General features: G+C 42.3%; 1 long non-coding RNA gene and 1 pseudogene across 1 annotated transcript; both read left to right on the top strand.

The window, feature by feature from the left end:
* The first annotated feature begins 1,102 nt into the window (after nucleotides 1–1,102).
* LOC111847305 (uncharacterized) lies at nucleotides 1,103–6,403 on the top strand. The gene is made up of 6 exons (XR_011993949.1): nucleotides 1,103–1,162; nucleotides 1,364–1,506; nucleotides 4,862–4,926; nucleotides 5,214–5,324; nucleotides 6,038–6,139; nucleotides 6,282–6,403. It is a non-coding gene; the product is annotated as an uncharacterized lncRNA (long non-coding RNA).
* Nucleotides 6,404–7,437: 1,034 nt separating this feature from the next.
* On the top strand, nucleotides 7,438–25,636 carry LOC111847306 (alpha-1,3-mannosyl-glycoprotein 4-beta-N-acetylglucosaminyltransferase A-like; annotated as a pseudogene).
* Nucleotides 25,637–27,738: the final 2,102 nt, after the last annotated feature.

The raw sequence follows: 27,738 nt of genomic DNA, 5'->3' as shown, positions 1-27,738 counted from the left end.
GGGATAGTAAAAATGATGTCTTTTCTTATGTAAAAATTATGTCTTTTCTTATGTCTTTGTGACCCATACTTACTGTTCCTTAACATCTGATGTTTCCCAAAGGGCTCAGGGAGTGTCCAGCACAGGGTTTATGGGGACAGTACTTTTCAGTTTGTGTGTAACATGTTCAGTAGCAACCAAACCACAAATAAAACTAAAAATAGAAAAGTAAACAAACAGAATACTCTGTTAATAATGACTGTCGATCTGAGGTTGCCCCGGAGGGCAAACTCAAGTCCTGGTGTGTGACATGCAGACAGATGAATGGAGCCTTTCTAGCCTCCAGCGACAATATGCAAAATCTAATAGATACCCAAAATGCAATTCTTAAGTATGTCATGCCCAGTGGGCACTGTGTTTCCAGTGTAATGTTTGAGTTGTTCCACAAAAACTAGCCTGCGGCCTATGCCTTTATAGAGCACCAAAGGTTCCTGACCAGCCAAACTGGGGGTGATTTCTGTGACGTGCATGTAATACATGTAATAATAATAAAAGTACTAATACTAATACTACTAATAATAATAATAACAGGTTGTCAAAGGGACATGACAGTAGCATGCAGAAAATAAGCAGGAAAGTTTTTAATTTGGCCACGGAAGTATAATCTTTGCGCAGCCATTCTGAACTGCATAAACAATTTTGCAATGGTTGGATGGATGATTGTGTAGTTTTTTTTTATCTGTATTGGGACATTTAGAAAATTTTGCAGCTGCATCCAAGAAATGATCCAGGCTACCGTTCCAGTCAGGATCAATAGGCTAATGAGTAACCACAATAACAGATTAGCTACTGCAGATATTTCTATTAAAACTCTGACCTTCATCTGTTTGGGATTTTGAAATGTGTAATTCCCATGACTTCAAATGCCAAGATGAGTACTGGTTTTCAGTTTGATATATATATTACAGGAAATTGGAAAATCCAAATGCTAGTGGCAAAATTTCATGTATATAAGAGTGGAGCACCTCACTGGTAATGAAACATCCAGTTCCACTTCCCAGTCTGGCCCATCATGTATTTCCTGTGTCTCTCTGCTATCGTTGGATTGCTCACCACCAGTTCTGCGACTCCTTTGGGCTGTGAGGAGAGAATCAGGACACTTACACTTCATGACTTAAATCCGGTAAGTGCCTTTTATTTTGAGTTAATCATGCTTAATTATTTTGACTTATTATAATTTCATATCAATATCTAAATAGTAATAGTAATATTGGTTGTGTATTAACTATAATAATTAGTTAATTTATTAAATATAACTTATAAAAATACATTATTACCACCCATTCAAAAGAGACCCTGTAATATAAAATGCTTTTTTATGCAGATAGCAGGGAAATGGATCTTTATTGAAGGAACAACTAATGCAGAGAAATATGGTTCAGTGCTGGAACGTGTAAACAGCTCCTGGGTGGAGTTTCTGCCAACATCTGAGAATAATACCAGCATCTTCAGACAGAGGAATAAAATGTACGTGAACCAGTGTTTCTCCACCCAGTCCATGGGGACCCCAGACGGTCCACGTCTTTGCTCCTTCCAAACACACCTGAACCAAAGAATCAAGCAATGAAGAGCACAGAATACCTGGTGTGTTGGGAGTTGGGAGGGAGCGAAAATGTGGGCTGTTTGGTGTTCAGCAAGGACTGGGTTAGGAAACAGTAACAATGACCTAAACTATTCACATCACCATGGACTATTGCCTTACTTTTGCCTTACTCACTAACATAAACGCTATAAACATAACACTGCATATACAGTACTGTGCAAAAGTCTTAGGCGGTCGCAGAAATTTGTTTAAAGTATCTTCATGCTGATGTTAAACTATGCCCCCCCTATTCAAATCAGGCCCTCGATTCCAAATCCAGGCCTTGTTTTCAAGTCTCCCAGCTTGTTAGCTTAATAATTTCTGGCTCTGATTGGCCGGAGGCTTCACAACTGGCTCTCAGGTAAAGGAAAGCTGGAAGCCCTTGAGGACGGAGAAAATGGCCCTGAACTATGGTATCATGTCTGTCAAAGTGTGTTAGCCCTTAGCCATTTCAAAACCTCCCGTAAAACCACCACAGCATTTGCAGCAACCATCCCATATACCCATGGTGTTTCCTATAGCACACCTCATATGGCTAATCAGTCTTAGTGACTTTTTAAAACTAGTTTCACGAATGAATTAAATGAGCTGGTGATGAAATGTAACAAAGCTCTGAAACGGCAGAGGTGCCCCAGAGGAGAAGGTTTAGTGTTTATCTAGCCATCCAACAAGAGGTCAGGGACTTTTTGCAGAGCATAAGAAACTCCTGGTTTTTTATTATTTACTTTAATACATAATTTGCATATGTTCTATTATTAAATGGTGTTTTTCATTCTGAGAAAATACACATACACTTACTACCCAGACTTTTGCACAGTACTGTAACTTCAGAAATCCCTCTTGAAATATCTTCCCATTGCTTGCTTATGGAAAGAAAAAAAATACCTTTGTTGTTTAGTTTAGTCTACTTATACTGATTTTCTGTTGTGATGCTGTTTTTTTCTTTTAAAGATAATTAATCAAGGAAATTCCTCATTTAGAATCAATGTACTGTTTTACAGTGTTGGTACTTTGGCTTGTCTAAACCAGGGAGTTTGCCATCCACTTCATGTGCTGCTGGTTCTTCTCCTTCACTGATCCTTATAACTCTTAGTGACTGACACCAAAACAACAACAGTTACAACAGCAACAATAATAACAAAGTCAATAAATATTGTGTCATAGAACAGCTAAGGAGGGTATTTTATTTACTTATTAATGCTGATTACAGAAAGATATTGAGTGACGTAATTTTTAGGCTATATTGATAGTATGTAATTCCTCATTAGGACGCATATATTGAAGTTTAATTTAGGAAAAATAAATTTATTTCTGTTTATAAATATTTGTAAGAGTTTACAGAAGGACACAAAGTACCATAAAGCCTCTTTTGCCTAGAGTTCACAGGCTCAGGATAGTCTAGAATGGCGTGACAGCCACTGAGACCTGATCACCATAGCAACATCAAGTGAATCAATCTCGTGAAACAATAGATGTGAAACATTTGTCAGGATTAAGGCCCTGATGTCACACATATTGTATGTATGTGTAACATGCTACTTATATCACTCATTCTTAAGTATATTATCTCACTCTGGTGGGAGTCAACACGAAAAAATATTTGGTGCAATACAATTTTGAAATGCAATAGTTTGTAATGTTCTGTAGTAAACTTATGTTGTTGAGGCAAGTATTTAACTAAAAAAAGCACATTTGTGGAATTTCTAATGACCGCAGTGCATGATGGGTATGATATTTGGAGGCTGCTTAAGTTCCATCATCTGCAACTGCTGTAGGCAGGCCCTAGGTGTGAATTTGGAAAGGGGAGGGGGCATGGTCCATTTTTGCCCCGGGGCCCAGTGTACAGTTCCACCACTGGCTGAGCTCCAGTGTGCTTGCTGACTTCTGCTGGACCCTTCAGAGGAATGCTCCAAAGTCCAAGCACAGCAGAAGATCACACACAGCTGCCTTTCAGATGAATCACCTCCATCTTGCACGCTGCAAAAATAGCATGAAGTTCAATTGCATGTTACTCAAAATCACCAGTTGACCTATTTTGATTCGTCTGACATAAATGAAGGCAAAAAAAATTCTTGACCAGTATAATACATTACATTTATGAAGTGCTTTTCAGGCACCCAAAGACGCTCACTGTATTAAAAAACACAGAGCATGGTGAGTAGGGTAACCCCCTAATCCCTGTCAGAGGGACACTGCTACCTACTTAAGGTTTTACAAACTACTTCAAAACCAAAGGGCTCCTTTGCTTGGCTAATTAGTTCAGTTCTTCTTCTGCTTTTACTGTTTCCTTGATTGAAAGACTGACTCAGCAGGGTGAAGATGGTGGCGCAGGAGGTAGTACTATCGTTTGGCAACCAGAGGGTTGCAAGTTCAAGCCCTGGTTCCTCCTGACCCCATCAAAGTGTCCTTGAGCAAGACACTGAACCCCAAATTGCTCCCGGTGTGCAGGTTGGCACCTTGCATGGTGGCCTTCGCCAATGTCAGTGCGAATGGGTGAATGTGGAACATGTATTGTAAAATGCTTTGAGTACTCATAGGAGTGGAAAAGTGCTATATAAATGTGATCCATTTACCAGCTGTTTTGCATTAACATTAGTGACGCATGCGTGATTATAGGAGACTGACCAATCAGCACGCAGCAAGAACTCAGTGCTTAAGTGAAATCCAGGTCCTTTAAATTGAAATGGTAGTTTACAAACCCCATCCTTCTTGATGTGGATTAGGTGGTCACCCTAACGGTGAGGGAGCAATACATACACACAAAAAACCATCCCAACGGTCACACAGTGGCGAACGACACAGTAATGAGAATTATAGTAATATGGGGAAGAAGCAAAAGAGCAAGGAAGATTGGGTGTGTAGAAAATGAAAGGGAACTATCTTCATTATTCATTTGGAAAATAAAGCTTTTAGTCTAGATGTGAAGGTTGGGTTTAATAATTGATCCTTTATTGTCCCCATGGGGAAATTCTTTTTACACCTCCCTCAACTTGCCCTTTGTAGAGAGAACTGTCCACAAAGGGGAGCTGCCCATAGCAGCACCCAGGGAGCTGGGGTTTAAGGGCCTTGCTCAAGGACCCACACACATGCTGAGGGTGGGTTTGAACCAACAACCTTGTGATTACAGGCACACAGTGCACTGAGCCACACACTACAGATGTTAAAGATGTGTCTTAGACTGAACAGTAGGCAACAAATGATAATCATCACAAATGTCTTCTGTTTGTTTTTTCAATCCAGAAGCAGTATCTGCCAGTATTCAGAGGGAAATCTGACACTCGTAAACAACACCTTCAGCATTGTCCGTAAGTAACTTCGTTTGCGTCATGCTCTAGTGCTCTTATCAACGTGGTTCACTGGGCGGGACTGTTGCTCCTTCCCCGCCCAGCAGTGGATAAGTGAGGTCTCATGTAGCATGTATGAGATCATGGGTTTTCCATTGTATTCCAAAGATGTGTTTCTAGTCAACTGATGAATTGCGCTAAATTTTGTGTGAGCGGGGAAGAAGTGAAGCAGTGTGGGCTGTAAATTGCTTTCTGAGTATTGCCTTGTATGTGTATAACATACACGTGTATTTTCATGTGTTTTCCAGAGCTGGGTGTTACTTACACTGGGGTCATGCTTAGCACCTGTTCTGACTGCCTCCTCTTGAGTTTCTCCTCCTTCGACAGCGGAGAGACCCTCAGATCTCTGTACATTTTTGGTACGTCCACCACCAGGGCTGGAAATTAAGTGGGCCAGCTCACTTTAGGCTAGAACCAGCCCAGTTGGCTACAGGGCACTCAAGTGTCACGCATTGAGAGTGACAGTCACTCTTTTCAGTCTTTTGTCACGCACTCCCGCCACACATTGTATTTCTCACGCGGAAAAATAATTTGTAGGCTAATATGCCGCAGAGCCCAATTTTTCCCCAGACCGCGGCACAGTAGCGGCTCACTATAAAACAAGCATGCCTCCGCTGGAGTGTAATGGTGCGTTCGTTTTTCTCTCGGAACTCGGAAATTCTGAGTTGAGTGACATTATGGTGCGTTCGATTATTTCTCTCCAAGTCGGAACTCGGATGAAAACGTCACGAAACGTCAAGAAAAATGTCGCTTCCCGTCGGAAACACGTCTCTTTTATGAAGTCGGACAAGATTTGCCCCAAGAGCCTGTCACTTACCAGCCAATCAAAAAAAAAAAAGAAAGGGCCTACACAATAGCCAATCAGAAAATAGTACTATTGTATCTGGGTAAAATACAACACAACAACCAATGAAAAGGCATCCTGTGGAATGTCACTCTTGCCTGTCTTCAAAACTTGACAGCCCTGTGGCTAGTAGCAAAAATTCTTAAGTTCCACCCCTGGTCACCACAGAGGGCAGCAGGGGGAGGGCGACAGGCTGGTATTGCTCATCTGGCCACTGTGCATTTGCAGGGAGAGAAAGAATCCTGAATGCCACTGAACTCAAGACGTACAGGACACAGGCGGAGTGCCTCGGATTGCCTGACGCGTCTTATAAGTACGACGGAAACAATGGTAAGATTAATAACAAAGATGTTTCTCTTAATTTTACTGCCACCACTGGTGTGTTTATAACTCTGGTCAGACACGCAGGAACTTTTCTTTGTATATGACCCGGGAGGGGGGGGGCATTAAAGTTTGACATTTTCTTTATCAGAACTGTGTCCACCACCACAAGAAGACCCCTTTGCAAAGAAGCCATCTGAGGTTAACACTGGACATGAATGATTTATGTAACAGCATAATGTCGTGCCGTAAAGTGGTATGAATAAAACTGACATTGTCATTCACATTGTTTCCATTATGATTTACAAACACTGTTCATATTTTTACGGATTTGTGGCATGTAAGTAATTTGCAAGTAATTCCCCCCAAGGGGCCAATAAAGTGTCCCTCCCTAGTTACCTACAGAAGCCTACATATTATGTTAAAACGCTGAGGTATAGCCTGTGGTCTTTTTTTTAAATTTTACGAGAGAGAGGATTAGAGGATGAGTCAGAGTAGAGGGTGCTGAATGCAATACACTCTAACCAGGTATCCGAAAGTCACACACCGAATGAAAAATAATCGTGTAACATAACAACAGGATTAGTTAAATATCCACCACAGCAAATAATAATTAAATTAAAACTTGTACCAGCTTGCACAGACACCTTTTTAAATTTGAGGTGCCTGGTTGGTTTCACATGAAAAATAGTTTCCCTTTTATTATTATAACTGTCTACTTGTGCCTTTGTCCATTCAGATAAATAAATTGTTAGAACAGTGTCTTGACTAGCGGTTTCAAGTCAATACAGCCAAGTAAGTGACTCATTATGTATTTAAAAAAATGCATAGAACTGAAAAGAATCTGAGCCCACTTTTATTTTTATCAACTGCTAAAGTCGACCCCCCCACTTATACCGGCAATCATCAATGTTCTGTTAAGAAAGACCTGCATGAAGGCAAGGCTTAGGTGCATCAGCAAGATCATGGCACTAACAAGAGTGTAGATATGGCACAGTACCTCAGTGCATTATGTGGGAGCATATACACAACATCTAAGGCATAACTAATCGCAGGAAAAGCATTTTTCTCAGAAGCGGCTGACAACCTCCATGGTGATGTGAATAGTTTAGGTCAGTGTTTCCTGGTCTGGTCCTCAGGGACCACCAGACGGTCCACATTCTCGCACCTTCCCAGCTCGGAGTGGTGTCTCTGACCCAAGGGATCCAGCGATCCGAAGGCTGCCGACTGGAATCCCATGAATAGCCTACATCCAGCCCTGCAAGCAGGTTCTCCAACTTTCAGGGAAAAGTTTATTGATTGGTGGCATGGAACTTCTGGTGTTCCATTCCATTCGAATGAGCGTGGTGCTCAGGTATTACCCACTGTTCTCGGGTTCTCATTCCTGAGGTGGTTCATCATGTGGTAGGTACAGCATAGTGCTGTATCAGTGCACGCTCCGTTCCTCCTCCAGTTCCCTCCACACCTGCACCAAGTATTTGGTGCTCTCCTTTGCTTGATTGTTCAGTGTAAGGTGTGCCAGGAGAGAGCAACACGCACAACCTGTTAAAGTTAAAAACCGAGCAAATCTGAGATGCTGGATATTTCACATTCACAGTCATGTAGGTCACCCGAGTGACACATGCATATTTTATTGTTTACACAAACAGACACTCTTTAATAACTCTTTCATAATGGTCGGTATAAGCATTAAGGATGCTTTGTACTGCATTATAAAGATATCTATAGCAGCAGTGCAGGTGATGCCATAACGTCCCTGCCCAGCGTGTGACCTCCCCCTGCCCAGCGTGTGACCTCCCCCTGCCCAGCGTGCGACCTCCCCCTGCCCAGCGTGCGACCTCCCCTGCCCAGCGTGTGACCTCCCCCTGCCCAGCGTGCGACCTCCCCCTGCCCAGCGTGCGACCTCCCCTGCCCAGCGTGTGACCTCCCCCTGCCCAGCGTGTGACCTCCCCCTGCCCAGCGTGTGACCTCCCCCTGCCCAGCGTGTGACCTCCCCCTGCCCAGCGTGCGACCTCCCCTGCCCAGCGTGTGACCTCCCCCTGCCCAGCGTGTGACCTCCCCCTGCCCAGCGTACGACCTCCCCCTGCCCAGCGTGCGACCTCCCCCTGCCCAGCGTACGACCTCCCCCTGCCCAGCGTGTGACCTCCCCCTGCCCAGCGTGTGACCTCCCCCTGCCCAGCGTGCGACCTCCCCCTGCCCAGCGTGCGACCTCCCCTGCCCAGCGTGTGACCTCCCCCTGCCCAGCGTGTGACCTCCCCCTGCCCAGCGTACGACCTCCCCGTGCCCAGCGTGGGACCTCCCCTGCCCAGCGTGCGACCTCCCCTGCCCAGCGTGGGACCTCCCCTGCCCAGCGTGCGACCTCCCCTGCCCAGCGTGCGACCTCCCCTGCCCAGCCATAACACATCAGGAAGTATCCTGTCTTTGTCATAATACAAATCCGCTGCTATATGTATCTGTATCTGTATTCGTATCCGTATCTGTATCTGTATCTGTATCATTAATTTATTATTCTTCTTACCTGTAAGTTATTCCTATAATGCGTCAGTATTCTGTTTTCAGGACATTATATTTGTGTACTCTACACTTTTTAAAGGTTGTTTGTGCCATGTCTACTTATTTGCACTATGTGTACTGACTTTGTGTGTTTTACCATACACATACGTTTGTCTGTGCACTGCATTCTTGTTGCTGTATAAAGAAGAATTTTCCCCAGGGATCGATAAAGTCAATCTTAATCGTCATAAGGTTCTGTGTAGCTAAAAATAGCCTATTTGTTTTGTTTATAGGTCGTGGGAGGGCCACTGTGGCATGATGTCACAAGTGACACAAAGACCTGAGACATAAGGGTTTTCCCAGTAAAAGGGAGGGACTTCTGAAGAAAAGTCCCTCCCTGAAAAAAATTCATTTTAAAGTTGTCAAACAAGTTAAGACCAGATTCTTGGAGGTTAAAACCAAACGAAAGTGCTGACAGAGATGTGCTGAAATTTCATATTAAGAAATGGTTGTTGTTTGATTGGTTAGTCTGAGACAAATTTGTCCGCAGATGGTGTGAACATAAGAACATAAGAACTATACAAACGAGAGGAGGCCATTCGGCCCATCGAGCTTTTTTTTTTTTTTTTAAAGTTGTCAAACAAGTTAAGACCAGATTCTTGGAGGTTAAAACCAAACGAAAGTGCTGACAGAGATATACTGAAATTTCATATTAAGAAATGGTTGTTGTTTGATTGGTTAGTCTGAGACAAATTTGTCCGCAGATGGTGTGAACATAAGAACATACTGTAAGAACTATACAAACGAGAGGAGGCCATTCGGCCCATCGAGCTCGCTTGGGGAGAACTTAACTAATAACTCAGAGTTGTTAAAATCTTATCTAGCTCTGATTTAAAGGAACCCAAGGATTCAGCTTGCACTACGTTATCAGGAAGACTATTCCATACTCTGACTACACGCTGTGTAAAGAAGTGCTTCCTTAAATCCAGTTTGAAATGTTCTCCCGCTAATTTCCACCTATGGCCACGAGTTCTTGTATTTGAACTAATGCTGAAGTAACTATTCGGTTGAACAGCATCCAAACCTGTTAGAATCTTATAGACCTGGATCATGTCCCCCCTCAGTCTCCTTTGCTTGAGGCTGAACAGATTTAGCTCAACTAACCTTTCCTCGTATGACATTCCTCTAATGTATCCTGCCAGAAATATCATTAAGACGATGACAGAAGAGTGGGAATCCTGTCCGTCAGAAAGATAGAAGGAGAAATGGTTTTTGTTGGTAGATATGGCATGCACTACTGGCCCCTATCAAATATAGCTCTTAGAACTGAGACCAAAATATTTAGTCTCATAAGAACATAAACTCTTCAATCTGACCTTCAGTGCTCCACATGCTTTCTGGAAAGCTGTAACAGAGGTAATCTGCTGGCTTCCTACAAAGGGCTTCTTTTGAACATTCCTTGGCCTCAGTTGTTTCATGGTACTCAGTGGTTAAGGATAGACTGTTCTAGGTTAATTCACTGGAGGACGATATCTTGCCTCCTTGTCCTCGGTGTCCCCTGCCTTGTGTCCTGTACTTCCTGGGACAGACGGGCTCACTGTCACCTTGTACTGGATAAGGGTTACAATTTGCATGTATCAAAAATAAACATCGATATACAGTAAGACACCCCTTGTGAAAAAATAGTATACAAAAGTGTATTAACACTGTGCTTTGATCACTAGAAGTGTAATAAAAATGCATTCTCTTTACACACATCTTTTTAATATACTGACATTATACTTCTGTGTACTTTTAGAAAATATATTTTGCATTTAAACATAATTGAGCACACTGAAGCACACTTGAATAAAAGTATGTCTGTAATAAAATACACTTTAGTACAAAACACACTTAATAGACTTTGCTGAAAGCATATTTTTTGTACTAAGTGTATTTTTAAGTAAATACTTTAGTACACTATTTTTTCACAAGGGACTGCTCGAAACCAATCGGACCTTTAATGTTTTATCAATATACTGTTTGGGAAATAGTGCCACCTTGTGGCGATTATTGTTTATTTGTTTTGCGCAGCATCGAACAGCCGAATCAAATTTTAAATAATATTTTAATGTGTATGAGTAGCATGATGCTTCAGTGTGTGGCAGTACGGCATCACATCTCCAGAGCTGTGTATACGTGCAGTTTGCATGTTTTCCCTGCCTTATTTTCTTTGCTATTACTTGCAAAATAATAATAACAATAAATAACCTGTCTCCACTTAGTTATTTACTCATTTATCCAACACTTTTTCCCATTTTCCCAAGTGACTTACAGTAAAGGGTTACGATTTTCTATTTGGTCCAGGGGATTTGACCCCATGACCATCACATTAAATGGCACAATGCTTTTAGTTTACTTGTTGAGCTACAGCAACTAAGATTGCAAAACAACCTTGCGATTGTGGTGACACCTTTCCCTGATGAGAACAAGTTTTTGCATGTACATTATTGACTTTATCTAGCAGGCACTTTTATCCAAAAAATCATGCAATCAAGGGAAATATGTGCATCCAGACAGAATTGTTATAAGTATGATTTCATTCCATCGTAGTGCCAAAGCACTTTATTGAACAGAAATCTTGCAATCAGATGTGGACAGACCTTATTTTCATTTTCTCATTTCTATTTATTTGCCTTAATTAGCTATTGGCTGGTTGAATGTACATAATTCAATTAAATCAAACACATTAGCTTAGGGCTTGATGCTGTTCTAGACTAGAATGATGTATCCATCTGAAGTGTACAATTATTAAACTGTAATTACTAAATGTTAGGTGAGTAAAATTGTGAAATAGTATACAAAAAGATGGAAACAGTTAAATTTGTATTGATGCTAATATTTTTTCTTGTGGTGTGAATCTGACTTAAATCTGAATTAGCCGGGGGTTTACGGTGTCAAATCACAACCCGAATTTGAATTTATTTACACAAATCTGAACGAGTTAACCTGAACTTGAATTACATTACCTGAATACCAGAACCTGAATTTGAATGTGTTTAGCCGGACTTGAATTAAAGAATCTGAATTTGAATGTGTTTAGCTGAACTTGAATTAAAGAATCTGAAATTGAATGTGTTTGCCTGAACTTGAATTAAAGAATCTGAATTTGAATCTGTTTAGCTGAACTTGAATTAAAGAATCTAAATTTGAATTTATTGCTTTAACTTGAAATTGTTTCACTTGAGTGATAATAAAAATTCAAGTTCAGCACCCCTCACCTGGTGGAGAGCCCAACAACAGAACCCAGCCAGGCTCTGGTGGAAACGGTTAAGTGGAGCCATTTTGTGGGCTCCCTATCCACAAGATTAATCCAGGGTATCAACTGCAGTGCCACTGGGGCAGCCAGTGAGCCTGAGGTAGTGCCGGAGACAGGAAAGTATCAGCTGGGATCCAGCCTGACCTGCATCTGCGGTGTGGGCTCTGGAAGCAGGCCTGTGGTTTAGGACCAAAGTCTGAAGGACCTCAGGCAGCTGCTGTTTTTCTGGGTGGGCAAGAAGACTGCCTCTATGTGACTGTGAGGTACAGAGCGTGAACTATTGAAGATATTTCTCAGAGAATTCCCACATGCACTGCATATTCTGCATATTTTAAATGTCATTCATTTAATGCTATGTTGATTATGTCTATAGGTATGAGTATTCGTATATAGGAGGGGTGCAGTGGTTAGCACTGTTGCCTCACACCTCTGGGAGCAGCGTTTGAGTCTGTGCCATGGCTCTCTGTGTACGTAGTTTGCATGTTTTCCCTGTACCATCAGGGAGTACTCTGAAGTATCCAACCTTCTGTGGATGACTGCGCGAAAGGGCGCCACCTACAGACTCCATGGTTCTACTGAAAGGCTTCAGTGCTTACACGGAGAATGAAGGTGATATCCAGAGGGAAATAATTTAAGTGAATGGCTTCATGTAGGGCTGATAAAACTGAAGAATTATAGGCTAAGACCAATAAGAACGCTGTGGTCACATTCTGCTCTCGTTAATACGTATCCCTTCATTTCAATTCATTTTCTCCAAAACTGTTTTAGATTACGCAGTTTAAAATTGGGTGCCTACAAATAAAGAAAGGGTCTATCTATCCGAATGCAAGGCTGGCAATGCATATGATTTATGCTTGATTAGTGTAATCGTGTGCCTTTAATGCACAGGGGTTATACAGCTTAGATTTCCTCTGGGTTCATTGAACTTAAACAACATTTCTAACTTTGTGTTTCGGTACAGTTAGACATACCGTACCAAGTCACATCAGGACAGCGTAACAGTGTCTGTCTGTCGCGACAGTGTGGCAGAGTCTGTATGTCGCAACAGTGTAGCGGTGTCTGTACTGTATGTCATGACAGTGTGGCAGTGCCTGTATGTCGCGACAGTGTGTCGGTGCCTTTCTCAGTTGGAAATGCGCCATGTGGCGGATCAAGTTTCTGCAATTCATCCAGTCTTTCCAGGAAAAACGCAAGCGCTGCTCGACAGCAAACAGGGCTTAATTTTAAGAATATTCACAACTGTTACTTTTCAGGCGATTCTTTACTGGGCCGGGGCGGGAAGTGTTGCTGGGGGCATTTGGAATGAAATGAGGATCAATAATGGGAGACTTCTTTTTTTTTTGAGTCTCGGAGGTTTATCAGTCTTCTGGTATACCATTCACAGCCGTCAAGGTGAGCATCTACCGACATAAGCGGTTTTGTGAACATAATGAACTAACCTATCCTGGTTTGGTGCTATGCATAAAAAATCATTTAATTTCGCAATTTAACGCCTTTCACTAGACGCGCCTATAATTAGCGGTATTTGTCTCACGTGTAATCTCACGTGTTATTATGGGAAAATTGCTAATATACAATCGATGTTAAATGTAGTATACCTAACAGTTTTTGCTGTAATGAAAACTGACCTAAATGTATTAATCAGTGTTAATAGTCGGCATAATTAGGAATTAAGATTGTTTTTTTTTTCGTAAATACGTTTTACCTACAAACTACGTTTTTGTTCTGACTTGTTGAATGTAACGCATTTGTATAGTTAATCCCCCATAATAAATACCTCAAACATAAAGTAAAATGCTTTATAGTACGTTAACAATATTTTACCGAAAAGTGAGATTTTCTAAATTTCCCTTACGGAAGAGAAGCATTTAAAAGTCCGTATTAATCACAAACGTATTTTAAAGTTTGACACTTCAGACTATCACTGAATCGGCGTATATATTGTTGTTCATACAAGAGTCTCAGTATTTTAGGACAGCGGGCAGATTCTGATGGTCAAGCATGAACGTTTTTACAGATCGGAAACATTAAAATGCTGTCTGAAAAATTCAATGCCGTATAAGCGTATGCAAAGTAGGATATAATATGTCAGTATAAAATATAAAATCGATTAAGGCCGAAAGCATCTGTTTTTGCGGGCATGATATAGTTGAAAGATAACATTTGTCTGCATGTCAGACAAAAGATTTCATTCATTTAGATTATGCGTCTGAAGCCTGTAATTTTAAACGACTGTGGATTAATCCTGGGTTAATTTTAAAAATATAGTCTAGCTTCCTTTTGTCCTGTTTCCCTGATACAAACATACTCTAATTTTCTTTAAGGAATAGCGGAGTTATTTTCAATCTCTGAATATGGCGGTGTTATGCTTTTGAAAGTTTGTATTTTATTGGCTGGTTTTTCCACTTCAGGGTTTAGGAGTGCTGCAGCATGTTCAGCATTCCTTTGTACATGAATGTTTAAGTATGTAATCTCGTAATTTCCTTTGTCCAGTCAAAGTACTGTTGGCTGCTCTTGAATGTAGTTGGTACTTATGGGAGATCTGTTTGGAATACCTGTATTTGGCCAACAATGAAATCTTATTGCAAAGTTATTGTAAGAGTGGTTGCCAAAGATAAACATGCATTAGGACTGTCAAATGTTTGTATGCTTGTGTGATTAGTGAAAACGTCAGAAATTCTGACCTCATATCTCTCCAAAGACATTGTATCTAAATCTGGCTACCTTTTGTCCTGAAGTGTTAGTAAACTGTAGCTGAACTTTGATCCAGTTCTTCCTTTTTTCAGATACCCAGGCTGAGTTAACATCTCTGTACCAAGGACTGCTGGCTGCTGAAGAACAGGCAGTTCAGATATCCAAGGAACTCAGTGGGATTTTGGACAACCTCAGACATCTCAACAGGGTTGAGAACTCCAGCATGCTGACAGGTGAGTGTCACGCCATCACTGCTAGAGACGGAAGCTCTTGGGTGCGTGATGCACAGCAGGCCGCAGTGGCAGGGTGCGTGATGCACGGCAGGCCGCAGTGGGAGGGTGCGTGATGCACGGCAGGCCGCAGTGGGAGGGTGCGTGATGCACGGCAGGCCGCAGTGGGAGGGTGCGTGATGCACGGCAGGCCGCAGTGGCAGGGTGCGTGATGCACGGCAGGCCGCAGTGGCAGGGTGCGTGATGCACGGCAGGCCGCAGTGGGAGGGTGCGTGATGCACGGCAGGCCGCAGTGGGAGGGTGCGTGATGCACGGCAGGCCGCAGTGGAAGGGTGCGTGATGCACGGCAGGCCGCAGTGGGAGGGTGTACCTCCGCTTCTTCTCGGCTTTCACTCTGCTCTCATGGCACCTTACTTCTCTTTAAGGCCTTCAAAAATGTCACTTATAACTTTGCTTCCTGTTCTTTTCAAATGCTTTTCACAATACTCATTATTCCACTGTGTCCTGGATTATATCCTGCCATTATATCATTGGTTAATTATAAAAACAGAAAAATGTCAATGAATTTATATATATCTATATATATAAGGGGCAGCATGTGGCTCAGTGGGCTGTACCTGTAATCATAAGGTTGCCGATTAAAACCCAGCTTCAGCATGTCTGTGGGTCCTTGGCCAAGGCCCTTAACCCCCAGCTCCCTGGGTGCTGCTGTGGGTGGCTGCCCTTTGCAGACAACTTCCTCCACGAACAGCAAGCTGAGGAAGGCAATTTCCCCACAGGGATCTATAAAGTATTGATTATATACATATATATATATACACACCGACATTCATATATAGTTGTATATAAGTTATACATACATGCATAGTTAAAGCTTTCTAGTCCACTGGTCATTCATAAGAGCAGTTCCTTGGGATTGAATGGTCTCATTCGACATCCTTTTTTGCATCTTGGCTGCCGTGTAGAAGGTTATGTGCAGAGCCGTCCACAGATGACCATCCTTTCACACTTGCCCAATGCTTACCTCTACCTGCGCCACCTGAAGGGCCGTGAGGACAACCTGGTACCCAATGTGCTTCTCGGAAAAGGGAGAAAAGGAGGTCAGAGCATGTATGTTTTTTTCCTCTAGGCTGTCGCTGTTTTTTATTGCGTTGCAAATACAAACTAGCTATTTGCTGTCAGGATGGGTGCCTGTCTGGCCCTGTCCCATCTGCCCCCAGAACTGGTTTTGGTTCAGTACAAACAGTGAACCCAGAGACAACTAACAGGACACAGTGTAAACACGAATGAAGGACAACTGTCCTGTGCAAACATGACAGAGTACGATAGGGTTAAAATAAGATCCTGTTCCTGTACCTGTTTATTGTAAAAGTATCCCACCTGTTCCTTCTTGCATCGAGTCCTTTGTGATTGGTTAATTGGTTATGGTTCTCCCCTGTTCCTCATCTAGTCTTGTTATCAGTGTATGTAAGTGTCTGCCTTTGTTCTGTTCCTTAGTTGGTTGTTGTGGCGGCTGCCCTGTGTTTGCTGTATGGGTGATACTGTGTGTTGGTTCCTGCGTCCTTGATGGCACTTAAAATCTGGGTACAGGCTGTAGCTGAACTAGATTTTACTGACGTATGAAATGCAGTAATTACATTGGAACTGGCATATTACCAAAGGCGCTTTGGCAGAGACGAATGGCACTTACAGTAACCATAGAGTTAAAATGCTTTTCAGGCAAGACACATAAAAATGTGTTCTGGGTGTAAGGAAGAAGGAAATTCAACTGAAATTGAGTGATTTACGCTTTTTGTTTGATAGTCAAATGTAGGAACTTTAAGCATGGACAGAACAGATGGGTATATGAGGCTTAATGGTAGCAAGAAGGGTCACATGGACTGAACTCTGGAGAATCCACTCTGCAAATTGTGTGGGAAGAAAGGTACACGTTCCCACATTCTAGCAGGGTGTCAAACAGCTCTGGCCCAGGGGAGATACAGGTGGCGGCATGATCAGGTGCTCAGCGTAATTGCAGACATCCTGGAGCAGGCCAGGAGAAGACCGCAACCACTCAAGCCACAAACACCAGCGTTGCAGTTCATCAGGGCAGGGGAGCAGCCATCTTCTGCAAGGAGAACCAGGACCAACATCCTCCAGGGGGCACAAGGATGGGAGATGATAGTCGACCTGGGTAGGAAGCTCATTTTCACTCCCATCGTCCAGACCACCTTGAGACCTGACGTTGTCATCTGGTCAGAGCAGGTGAAGAAGATCATCCTGGTAGAACTGACTGCCCCATGGGAACAAGGCTGTGATGAGGCCCATGAGAGGAAGTATCTGAAATACCAGGACCTCATCATGGAGTGCAGAGAGGAAGGGTGGCAGACGTGGCTGTTTCCAGTGGAGGTTGGGTGTAGGGGGTTTCCGGTACAGTCTGTATGGTCGGTGCTCACTACACTCGGCGTATCAGGCAAGGACCGTAAGGCAGCTGTGCGCAGGATTGGAGAGGCAGCAGAAAGAGCCTCTTGTTGGTTGTGGTTTAAAAGGGAGGAGGGGGGCTGGAGGCCTGGAGCTGATGGGCAGTGACCTGGCCACCACTGCCGACCCGCCAACTGGAGGGTGTAGTGGATAAGGGGCGAAACACCCTGAGAAGGTTGGGCACCGTCTGACGACATCGGCTCCAGGCCAAGGCCACAGGCGTTCTAAAGAGCGACTGTATGTGTGGCATCATCTGATGTATTAAGCAAGTCTTACATTTACGATGGAGAATTTCCCTACTGTGACGACCCTGACGTTTTCTCCAGGCCCTACTGGGAAGAGTGTGGCTGATCTTGATTGGCCTATCTTATAATTAATTGCTAATTGGTATTCTATATAAGACTCTGTAGGGAGGGAGACTGGGGGTGGGTCTTTGTGTGTTATGTAGTCATTTGTGGACCCCTTTAGTTGTTCTTTCTCTTGTGCATTTTCTTTTTCTTTTTGTGCTATGTAGAATAAGGGTTGGTGGTGATTATTTGTTTCTCTATCCCTAGACTTTATTATGTGACTTTTTCTACTGTTGAACCCGTACAAATAATAAATAATCTTTATTGGTTATATGTATTCTGTTTCGATCCCTCTTTTATGTTGCGACCTCAAACGAGCGGGTTGTAACACCTACATACAAAGTGTATGATCTATAAGTATGAACTAATACATAGGACATAGACTGGTATCTCCTAGATTTGTAGTCATCCTTCGCACTTACAGGTGCTACAGGCCAAGTAAGCATATGAAAGTGATCCATGTTTGTTTATAATGTAATTCATTTATAATAATGGTTATTTGTATTCAGTCATTTTAGCTTATTACACTATGCTGATTATTTTTAGTGCAGATCTGAAATACCATTGTAAAAGCAACAATTGTAAATTGCATGTGAATGGGTATAATATGCTAAAAATGCCAAAAGTCTTGTATTTTGTTTGCTTCCTTATGGTTAAGGTTAGGGCTGGGTTAAGGTTGTCATAGTTAGCATTAGCATTTTTCCCAAAGAAATGAATGAGCGGTCCCCAAAAAGATATGATTACACAACTGTGTGTGTGTGTGTGTGTGTGTGTGTGCGCGCGTCACAGTGTCCTTGGTGTTGGGCATTCCCACGGTGAAACGGGAGAAGCAGATGTACCTGGAGAGCACACTAAGCTCGCTCTTCTACGACTTAACCCCAGAGGAACATGCCGACATTGTCGTCATCGTCTTTGTGGCGGAGGTGTGTGACCCATCAGCTGCGACTTTAATCAGCAGGGAGAGAGTTTTATGTGTTTGCATTGAGGCTAAACAAAGAAACAGGATCTATAGGAATATCAATGTCAGTAGGAAGGCCTTTCTTTGTCTTTCATTATCTCTGTCAAAGAGATGGAACATTTCTCACAAACCTATTTTTGTAGTATCACGAAAAGTAATCAAGTCAGACTCTTGGAAAATAATGAATAATATGCAGCTTAAGTGAGTTTCTCTACTTCACTTGGCCTGTATTCTTGGTATAGAAGTACCTCATATGTTTTTACTTTAAAATGGTTCACTTGCCTTTCAGGTTGACACTGCATATATTACCAATGTGACTGAAAGCATAAAGGTGACGTAAGTGACCCCCGGACAAAAAATACGGCATGACATGTATATGGAGAATTGTCTTTTTTAACAGCTATATTTACATATATCAGGTTTTTGCCCACAAAGTTAAAATAATAAGGCCATTGAGAGATGCAGAAGTAGGTTTTATATGTATATATATATATATATATAAATCACCCTGGGTTGTGGTGTCTTATTGTCTTAATTTTACTTTTGAGGATAACAAAATTCAGATCAAATTTTTTATGTAGCGCCTTTTGTCTGAAGGTGCTTGACAAGAATGTGTGACAATCTATTATTGCATACGTATACTGGATGGTGTGTGAAACGAGGAAAAAGGAAGATGGAAAGAAAGAAATGTGTGATGGAAACAGAATGGCTATGAAGTATACACACTCGTTACTGGTGGTGACACATCTCTGTGAGACGTATCATAACTCGCTTTCTCACAATGCAGCTTCCCGGCTTAGGTCAAGTCTGGTCTTCTGGAAGTCGTGTCTCCTCCTCCGTCTTTCTACCCCAACTTCAACGATCTCAAAGAAACCTTCGGCGACACCAGAGAGAGAGTAAAGTGAGGAAGGAGCCCCCTGACACCCTCCTGCCCTGTGTGCATTGCTCAGTTAATGTTACCACTTGTAACCATAAGATAGTATTTTACTAATGTATTTATGCAATCTTGAAATCAGTGTGCAGCCTGAACAAACCTTAGACACTGTGAAGGATAAGGAAACAGCCTGACTCAAATTGCAGGAAGGCACAAAAGTGACTTTTACTGGCGTACGCCAGTCACACTTACCATTCGCACACACTACCCACTGGACCGGCGACCCCCGCCTGCACACACGCCACACCGTGGGCTCCCACACACACCGCTATTATAAGCAATTAACATTAACACTACACATGACATAACGATGACACGGGAACAGCTGTGCTGTCCGAGGGGAACCCCCAGCGCTACGATACCAAACAAGACCAGCTAGTATTAAAAAGTTACACGTTCAGCTTCAGTTTTTATTAGAAATTCACATAGAATGTTCTTTTAATTCAGGTGGCGAACGAAACAGAACCTGGATTTCAGCTTCCTGATGCTATACGCTCAGTCTAAAGGATCTTATTATGTGCAGGTAACATTATGGCCTGCTGTCTCTGTTTGGGGAGTGTGTGTGTGTGTGTGAGGGGGGGGGGGGCTAGGTTTACTTGGCTTAAATGACAATAATGCTAAGCGAATGAGATGAGGAATGGCATCAGTAAAGCGAGTGGGGGGGTGGATGTGAGTTTAAACCTGGACACCTGTGGTCCAAGGCTACTCAGAGTGAACACTAAACCCAACTCAGGCTACAGAATTCGTTACTCCTTTTCGTAGGGGGTTTAAAAGCAGGGTTCCAAAACAATGGCCCCTGTCTTCCCACCAACGCCTCCATCCATTTTCCACTCCACCGAGGCCTGGTGACAAGAGCCCAGTGACGGCAGTTTAGTGTGATGGAGCTCTGCGATGCAACCTTATCCGCCTCTAATTGTGTCGTCCCTGCTGCCTGCGTCAGTGGGCTCCGCTCCCACTGCCAGAAGTGTCCTCCAGAGAGGTCTGGCTTCCTGATCTCTGGAGCACTTAGGCTTTTGTTTCCTGCACCCCGGAGAACCATCCAGGAGAGTTAAATTATGACAGGCTCTCTCTGACCCTCAGGTGTAGGGTTATATGCAAAGCAAAAGGCTCTGCAAACTGCCAGCATACTCCTCTATTGTTGCCACACAGATCTGGTCCATAACATGTCAATTCAAATTGTAAGACAAAGAACATAACCATTGCCAGTACAGCCAGTATCATATTAATGAGATACCAGCCAAGTGCGGTGGTCTGTGGCCCAGACTCATTACTGAAGGGGAGAAGAATATTTCTGCGTCCCAACAAGGATGGTTGTGAGATTTTGACCTGCATGGAGAAGACTTGGAAATATTTAAAGGCACCAATCTTCAGAATAATGTTCATTTTTCTTGGAGGGGGGAGATATCCATCATTTTAAAACTGCCTCCTCAAGCTCCAGTTTAGGGTCCTCACCTTGATCAAGTATTTCCGCATCTGCTACTTGCAGTTGGAAGACGACATTGTTGCGAAACTTGGCTATTCTACGACGATGAAGAACTTCGTAAGTCAGCAGACCTCTCAGGACTGGCTGGTGTTGGAGTTTTCGCAGCTGGGATTTATTGGTAAGTCTCGCTGGTTTTAACTAGCCTGTACGCTGCCGTTTTGGCCATATCCAGAAGAGATGCAAGTGAAATTCAGAGGTTAACGGGAAGCTTTACGGTAATTCAAGGCGCGGCAGTGTGGAGAAAGGAGCATCATCTTCCTGTGAAGCACAATCATGAACTTGGTAGAAAATTAGCTGAAGGGAATCAGGCTCTGTCTTTGACTGTTACAGGACACTGATCAGGTTCTGTCTTTGACCGTTACAGGACACTGATCAGGTTCTGTCTTTGACCGTTACAGGACACTGATCAGGTTCTGTCTTTGACCGTTACAGGACACTGATCAGGCTCTGTCTTTGACCGTTACAGGACACTGATCAGGTTCTGTCTTTGACCGTTACAGGACACTGATCAGGTTCTGTCTTTGACCGTTACAGGACACTGCAATGGCAGATCTTTCCACAGAGATATATAGATACATATTTTTGACTTCACTTTCAAGACACTGCCACTCAAGCACCTTATAAGGCATTTTGAACAATAAAGACAACTGGAGGGAACATTTTCATATTTATGTTCTGTCTATTTCATTTAAATACCTTTCGGAACCTTATGGCACTGTGCGTTACGGGTGTGTGGATTCCCTAGGCAAAATGTTCCGAGCCTCAGATATTCCAGTGCTGGTGGACTTCATTCTGATGTTCTATAAGGACAAACCCATCGACTGGCTCCTGGATCATTTTCTGTGGGTGAAAGTGTGCAACCCTGAAAAGGATGTGGTACGTCAGTCTGTATTTCAGCTGGTTAGCAATTGAACTGTTTCAGTCTCTAGTGAATGGTAACATTTGTGTGTACATGTGTTATAGAGACTAAGATCAATATAATACACCTATATGCAATTAGGATACCACTGCTTGGTTTGTATATACTGTACTTTTGAATGAATGAAAAGGTATATCAGAGGGTGGCCTGTCTTATCCAGAAAGAGCTGTTGTATATGTGGGTTTTCACTGCAGCTCCCTAATTACTAATTAGCAGATTGGCTGAGACATCCTCACTACTGGGTTTAAACAGCTGATCTAAAGTTACCCTCAAAAACCTGCATATACACTGGCCACCACTGGAATAGATACTTTCCATTAACAGGAGATTTCCATAACAGATGCACTGTAACAGAGAGAAGGACAGCGTTAAGCGTCAGTACAAGCCCTCTCTCTTTCAACACGTGGGACTCCATTCCTCACTGCCTGGGAAGATCCAGAATTTGAAGGTGAGCAGCCTGTTCTCTGTATTTCACCAGTCCATAATGGTGTATTTCACCAGTCCATAATGGGATGATGTTATGGCCAGAAACTGGGTCAGAGCATCTCCGAAAGAGCACGGCTTGTGGGGCGCCCACCGTCAGCCGTGGTGAGTACCCGGGTGAGTACCCGCTGAGACGGGTCTGAGGAGGGAAAAACCACAAACCGCCAACAGGGTGCTAAACTTATGTTGTCATTTTCAAGGATAACCAATGTAAATTTAAGAAAATTATAGGATAATAGTGTTCATGATCATTTTTGGGAAAGGGGGGAGAATCTGCCAATACTGGGGGGCACGTGTGTCCCCCCCCCCATCCCCCCGGTTTCCGACAGTCTTTATTTCCGCTGATGCTGCTAGCTGGGATGTTTACTGCAGCTCCTATCGAGTTTGCTGTAGCCATCCTCTCACTCCAGGACAAGGACTTTGGGAATCAAATCCTGTTCAAAAGCCACCGCAACCCCCATGCAGAGCTGACAAGTAGCCTGAGTGTCTACCAGAGCCACACACTGCAACGGGCCTACCTGGGAGTGGACTTCTTCTGGGGGCTGACCCCGGCGGCAGGAGACTACATCCTGATCAGTTTTCTTCAGCCGCAGACTGTGAAAGGGTGAGAATATTCATCTGACTCTTCTCTTAACACTCATATTAGGCCTGGTGGGCTGTATATTTCATCTAGTCGATTATCATGACAAGGTTAACATGCTAGACAGCCAATATTTCTCTACCAACAATCTGATGAACATTCATAAAAGAGTATGTCTGCTGTTACAGCTTTGACTTTAAAGTCCAGTCATTTCAGTCCTTCACCAGAATGACAAACTTTTTCCCCAGCTACCTATTTCGTAGTGGAAACATCGAGACAAATGGAGACAAGTTTTACAACACCACGGTGGAAGTTCTCCCTAGTGACGTGAGGGCTGCATCCCTTTATGTTACATTGTAGCAATGTTCTCAGTCTTTTGGAGGGTTCAGCTCCAGAAAGTTCAAATCCAGACCAAGATTTTGTTTCAACCAACCGGTTGCGTGCTCTGTGAATGTGATCGTTTATACTCAGCTGCTAATTTCAATGAAATCACCCAAATTTCAGTAAAAAATGCGGTTAAGGGATGTGCATGGTACTGCATCTGTAAATACGGGTGTCGCTGCACCTGATACCTTTTGTGATAAAGTTCTAGTTTTTGAAACGAGATCAACACACTTGCTTGTTTCAGTTGGTGTCAGATGGTGACGGCATGTTTTTCTTCACAGACTTCAGTACTAGAGAATATCGACCAAAGGATGCTGTCCAAGGATGGCTTTGTTGTAATAGGTATTTTCCTTACCCTCTTTGTGAATGTAGCATATTAGTGTATTATAGCATTTCATTATTATAGCATATTGAAATTTTTCTTTAGCCTGTATAATGAATTGCACACATTATTGAAAAGTTATAGCCATATGTACCTTACTATGAGAGAAGACTGTGAAGTTGAATTGTGAATAATGCAATTTAGAAAATACTTTTCTAGTGAATTCCCTCCCTTTCACTGACTTTGTAATCTTCATAAATTTAGAAGAATGTGCATTGCTCAATTTTTTCCAAGAAAATGTTCTTTAGTCCAATCACGTGATGCGCCGATGCGTTTCTGATGACAAATAAATAGTAAAAAAAAAAATATTGAATCAGTTGTACGATGATAGAATTCTTGATGAACATCACTGTTTATTAAGGCATGATTTACAGCTCTTGAGCACTGGAATTTACAAAAGGTGGCCTTTCACTGCATGGCCCCAGGTTCTTTTGTGAATGGACTAGCAGAAGGAACGATTGAATCACCTTTACAGAGGATTTCTGCAATGCGGCTTCTCATTCACACTGACTCTGACTTCTGGGTGCTTCTCAGTGAGGTAACTGGCTTGGGATACGGACGCTGTACAGCAGTGTTTCTCAAATCAGTCCTCATTTTTGCTCTCTCCCAACTCTCAGGTACAAAAATGTGGATTGTCTGGGGGGGTCCCCGAGGACTGGTTTGAGAAACATTGCTTTATAGTACACTGGCAAGCAGAGTACTTTTGACACTTTTCCACTGCCACCAGGAACCAAGCCGTACTCCAAGCTGACAGTTTTCTATTGTAAATAATCCGAACAGTATCTGAGCCGTAACCCCACAGTGACATGGCCCTGCTTACTAGCAGGGCCAAAAGTGTGACCAAACGGAGCTGGCTGCATCACCACTGTCTGATTGGTCAAAATGCGGGGAGATTCAGGTGTCCTGCTTCAATATGTATGGATTATCTGAAGGAAAATGGCATATTCTATATACTATTCATTATTAGTAGTGTTGCACATCAAGACGTATTGATGCATTCTCTCTTTGCGGTACAGCTCGGTTCCTGTATGTCATTGGAAAAGCGTCATATGGGAACTATGGCTACTTCTTGTCAATACTGATACACAATTGGTGTAGAACCCTATTATTCAAATCACAGTCCTTGAGGTCTGAGCACTGCTGGTTTTCCAGCCTTCCTTTACCTGTCAGTCAGGTGTGAAGCCTCTGACCAATCAGAATTAGTAATTATTAAAGTAACTGCCTGGGAGAACTGAAAACAAGGCCTGGATATGGAATCGAGGTCTAGATTTGAAGAGCCCTGGTGTAGAGGGACACAACTATATGTCTGTATGTAAAGATTACAATTAGAATGAAACATCCAGTAGTCAAGCACAATGCCATAGGTGTTGGTTAATTTTCCTTGTCGAGACTTGCCCTATCCACTTCATTAAGTGGGTGGAGATGTGGGCAAGAGCTGCATCTTTGTATTACACAGATTTGTTTGATCCATGTACTTTGTTGCATCTCTGAGCAGTTTAAAAGAGTATTAATATTTCAACACGAGTTCTCTACAATCAGATTTTTTTTCCATTAAATTTTTTTTTTTTCAAAACCAAGAATTAAGTTAATCTTGACTAACCATGGAATTATGCAGTCTTTTGGAACAGCATCCACACACCTTTTAAAAATGCAGTGGTTTTTTACAGATGTATTTGTCGGATAGAACTCTTTTGACAATTCTGTCAAGATTTTATCCCGGTAGCTTGCATCCAGGAAGTAAACTCCTGACAACTGTGTGTCTCGAGCTTGATGGATCTCTGCACTGGTCACCTTGCTTGTACAGTCCTCATGAGCTTGGGATGTCTGATGACCATCCAGCCGGCCCAGAATCCATCAGGAGCACCACAGACCTTCCAAGACATCAAGCCGCGGTCCATGTTACGTCTTACATCATATCACGAGGAAACTATTTGTCAAGGCATCACATCAATATTTTAGCAAGAAGTTTTCACAATGTTGCCATAAAGATACCCCTGGTGACAAGTGATGAACATGAATTAATAAACTCAAAGAGTATAAAAATACATGCAACCAAGTGTTAGATGTTTAAATATAATGATATATAAGTTCAATAAAAGAATGAAAATACAAAACACAATGTGTAAATAAAACCCAGAGTCAATTTTAATCATCAAACACCAAGATTCACAGAAGAAATATATAACAGATTTTATAACAAAATCTTAACTGTTTCTTAAATTACTTAAGTACTATTATACCCTTATAATACATGTCAGATTCTGCACTAGACTGAAAATATTCATTTCTCCCCTCGTTTTTTATGTTGCCAAAAAATTTTATTGTTACTATTGTTGTCTATACTATATGTGGGAGCCATTTATAACTTTGGGGTGTATTACAGGTTTTGGCCACTGGGGGCTGTATTGCATGGAGTGGTTTGATCACGTGAGGACAGATGGGTATGTGAACACGTGAGGACAGGTGGTTATGAATAGGTGTTTTCCAACTGGATGGTGTGGATGGTGGAGGGAACACGGTTCTTACCGTAGCACCTGTAAGGGAACATGGCACAGACAGCACGCTGCCAGCACATTAAACAGCACAAGTGTTGTATGTAAAAGCAAAGGGTCCTTCTATATCAACTGAAGGTATGGAATAAACGGGAACATCACCCAGTTGCAGAGACAGCTTGGACATTGGTTATTGAAAGCTACGCGTTGAGAGCACTTGGCCATCCATTTTTGAGGCTTACAGGAAAGCCTCTACACTATACTTGTGAGTTTGTGTTCTTTTTTTTTTTTTGGAAACAGTCTAATTTTCTGAAATATCTGTAAAAAGTGGACAACATGGGAATTTCCAGGTTTGTTTCTCTTATGGAAGGAACCTTCTTTACAATTCCGCATAAAAAAATGTGTCGCTTAGTAATTCCCATAAAGCATTTCCAATAAAATTCTGGAGTAAAATATAACGTACTTTTGTTGAACACACCCACAGTCCTAGACTTCAGGAGCTGGACACATTGTTACATTGAATAGAATCGTTCTTACCTTATGAAACAAGCTTATGCTTGCATATGTGAAAGAGGATCATTTACATACACAAATATCCAGCATTAGCTGATTTGTTTCTTGGATGGCGTGGTCTGGAAATGCAAATAACTACAGAGAATTGTGACTTCTATGACAACCAAGACCATCTCCCACGTTTGGTGCATATTCTTCACAAGGCGTTGTGTCAGAAAACACACAGTTCTAACAAGAACTATATAAAAGTAAGACTTTAAAAAATAGTCTAATGGCTGACATCCTGCAGCAGAAACAAAAAAAAAAGTAAATCTAAAGCAAGCTGACAGAATCTGGTTAATCCAAAGCATCAAACAAAACAGAAGAGGATGTTAAAATCATACATCTCTAAGTACCCATCTCAGGATCTGTACATATCACATGTATTGTCCTTTGGACTGGCATTCCGTAACTAAGCTGTTATTTGTTCTAAATTAAACCACTTATTTCATCACTCCTCAGTGATACATGACGATAAAAGCATAATGAGTCACGGGTTGTTACACTTTCAGAATCAGACAATTTTTCTGCTGCATATTTAGTGCAACAACCTTACACTGGCCCTTCATTTTTTCCTTGCTGGCATCTATAGATATCCTGAAAGAGTAACAGATTTCAATCTTAGCAAGGAATAGGGGGACATGGAACAAGGAATGTAGTTCAAAGTCTTTCAGTCAAGTGTGCCAAACCTCCCCTCAGTCATATCATCATCTCCATTCCCCTTTGGCTCCCTGTACAAATTTCTTGTATTTTTATTAATTTAGCACCTGGATTTTTGAAAGTTTTACATTTGCCTACAGCTGCTACACCTGGATGATTCATATTGGTTCTTGAACTTTCAACCTTATGAACCAACTGATCCAGTACATCCATTCAATTTGCTTCTGCAAGAGTACTTCCCATTCAATAAGAAGAAATT

Source organism: Paramormyrops kingsleyae, chromosome 12 (genome assembly GCF_048594095.1).
Source record: "Paramormyrops kingsleyae isolate MSU_618 chromosome 12, PKINGS_0.4, whole genome shotgun sequence".
Lineage (NCBI taxonomy): Eukaryota > Metazoa > Chordata > Actinopteri > Osteoglossiformes > Mormyridae > Paramormyrops > Paramormyrops kingsleyae.
This window is presented reverse-complemented; position numbering and strand designations above follow the sequence as displayed.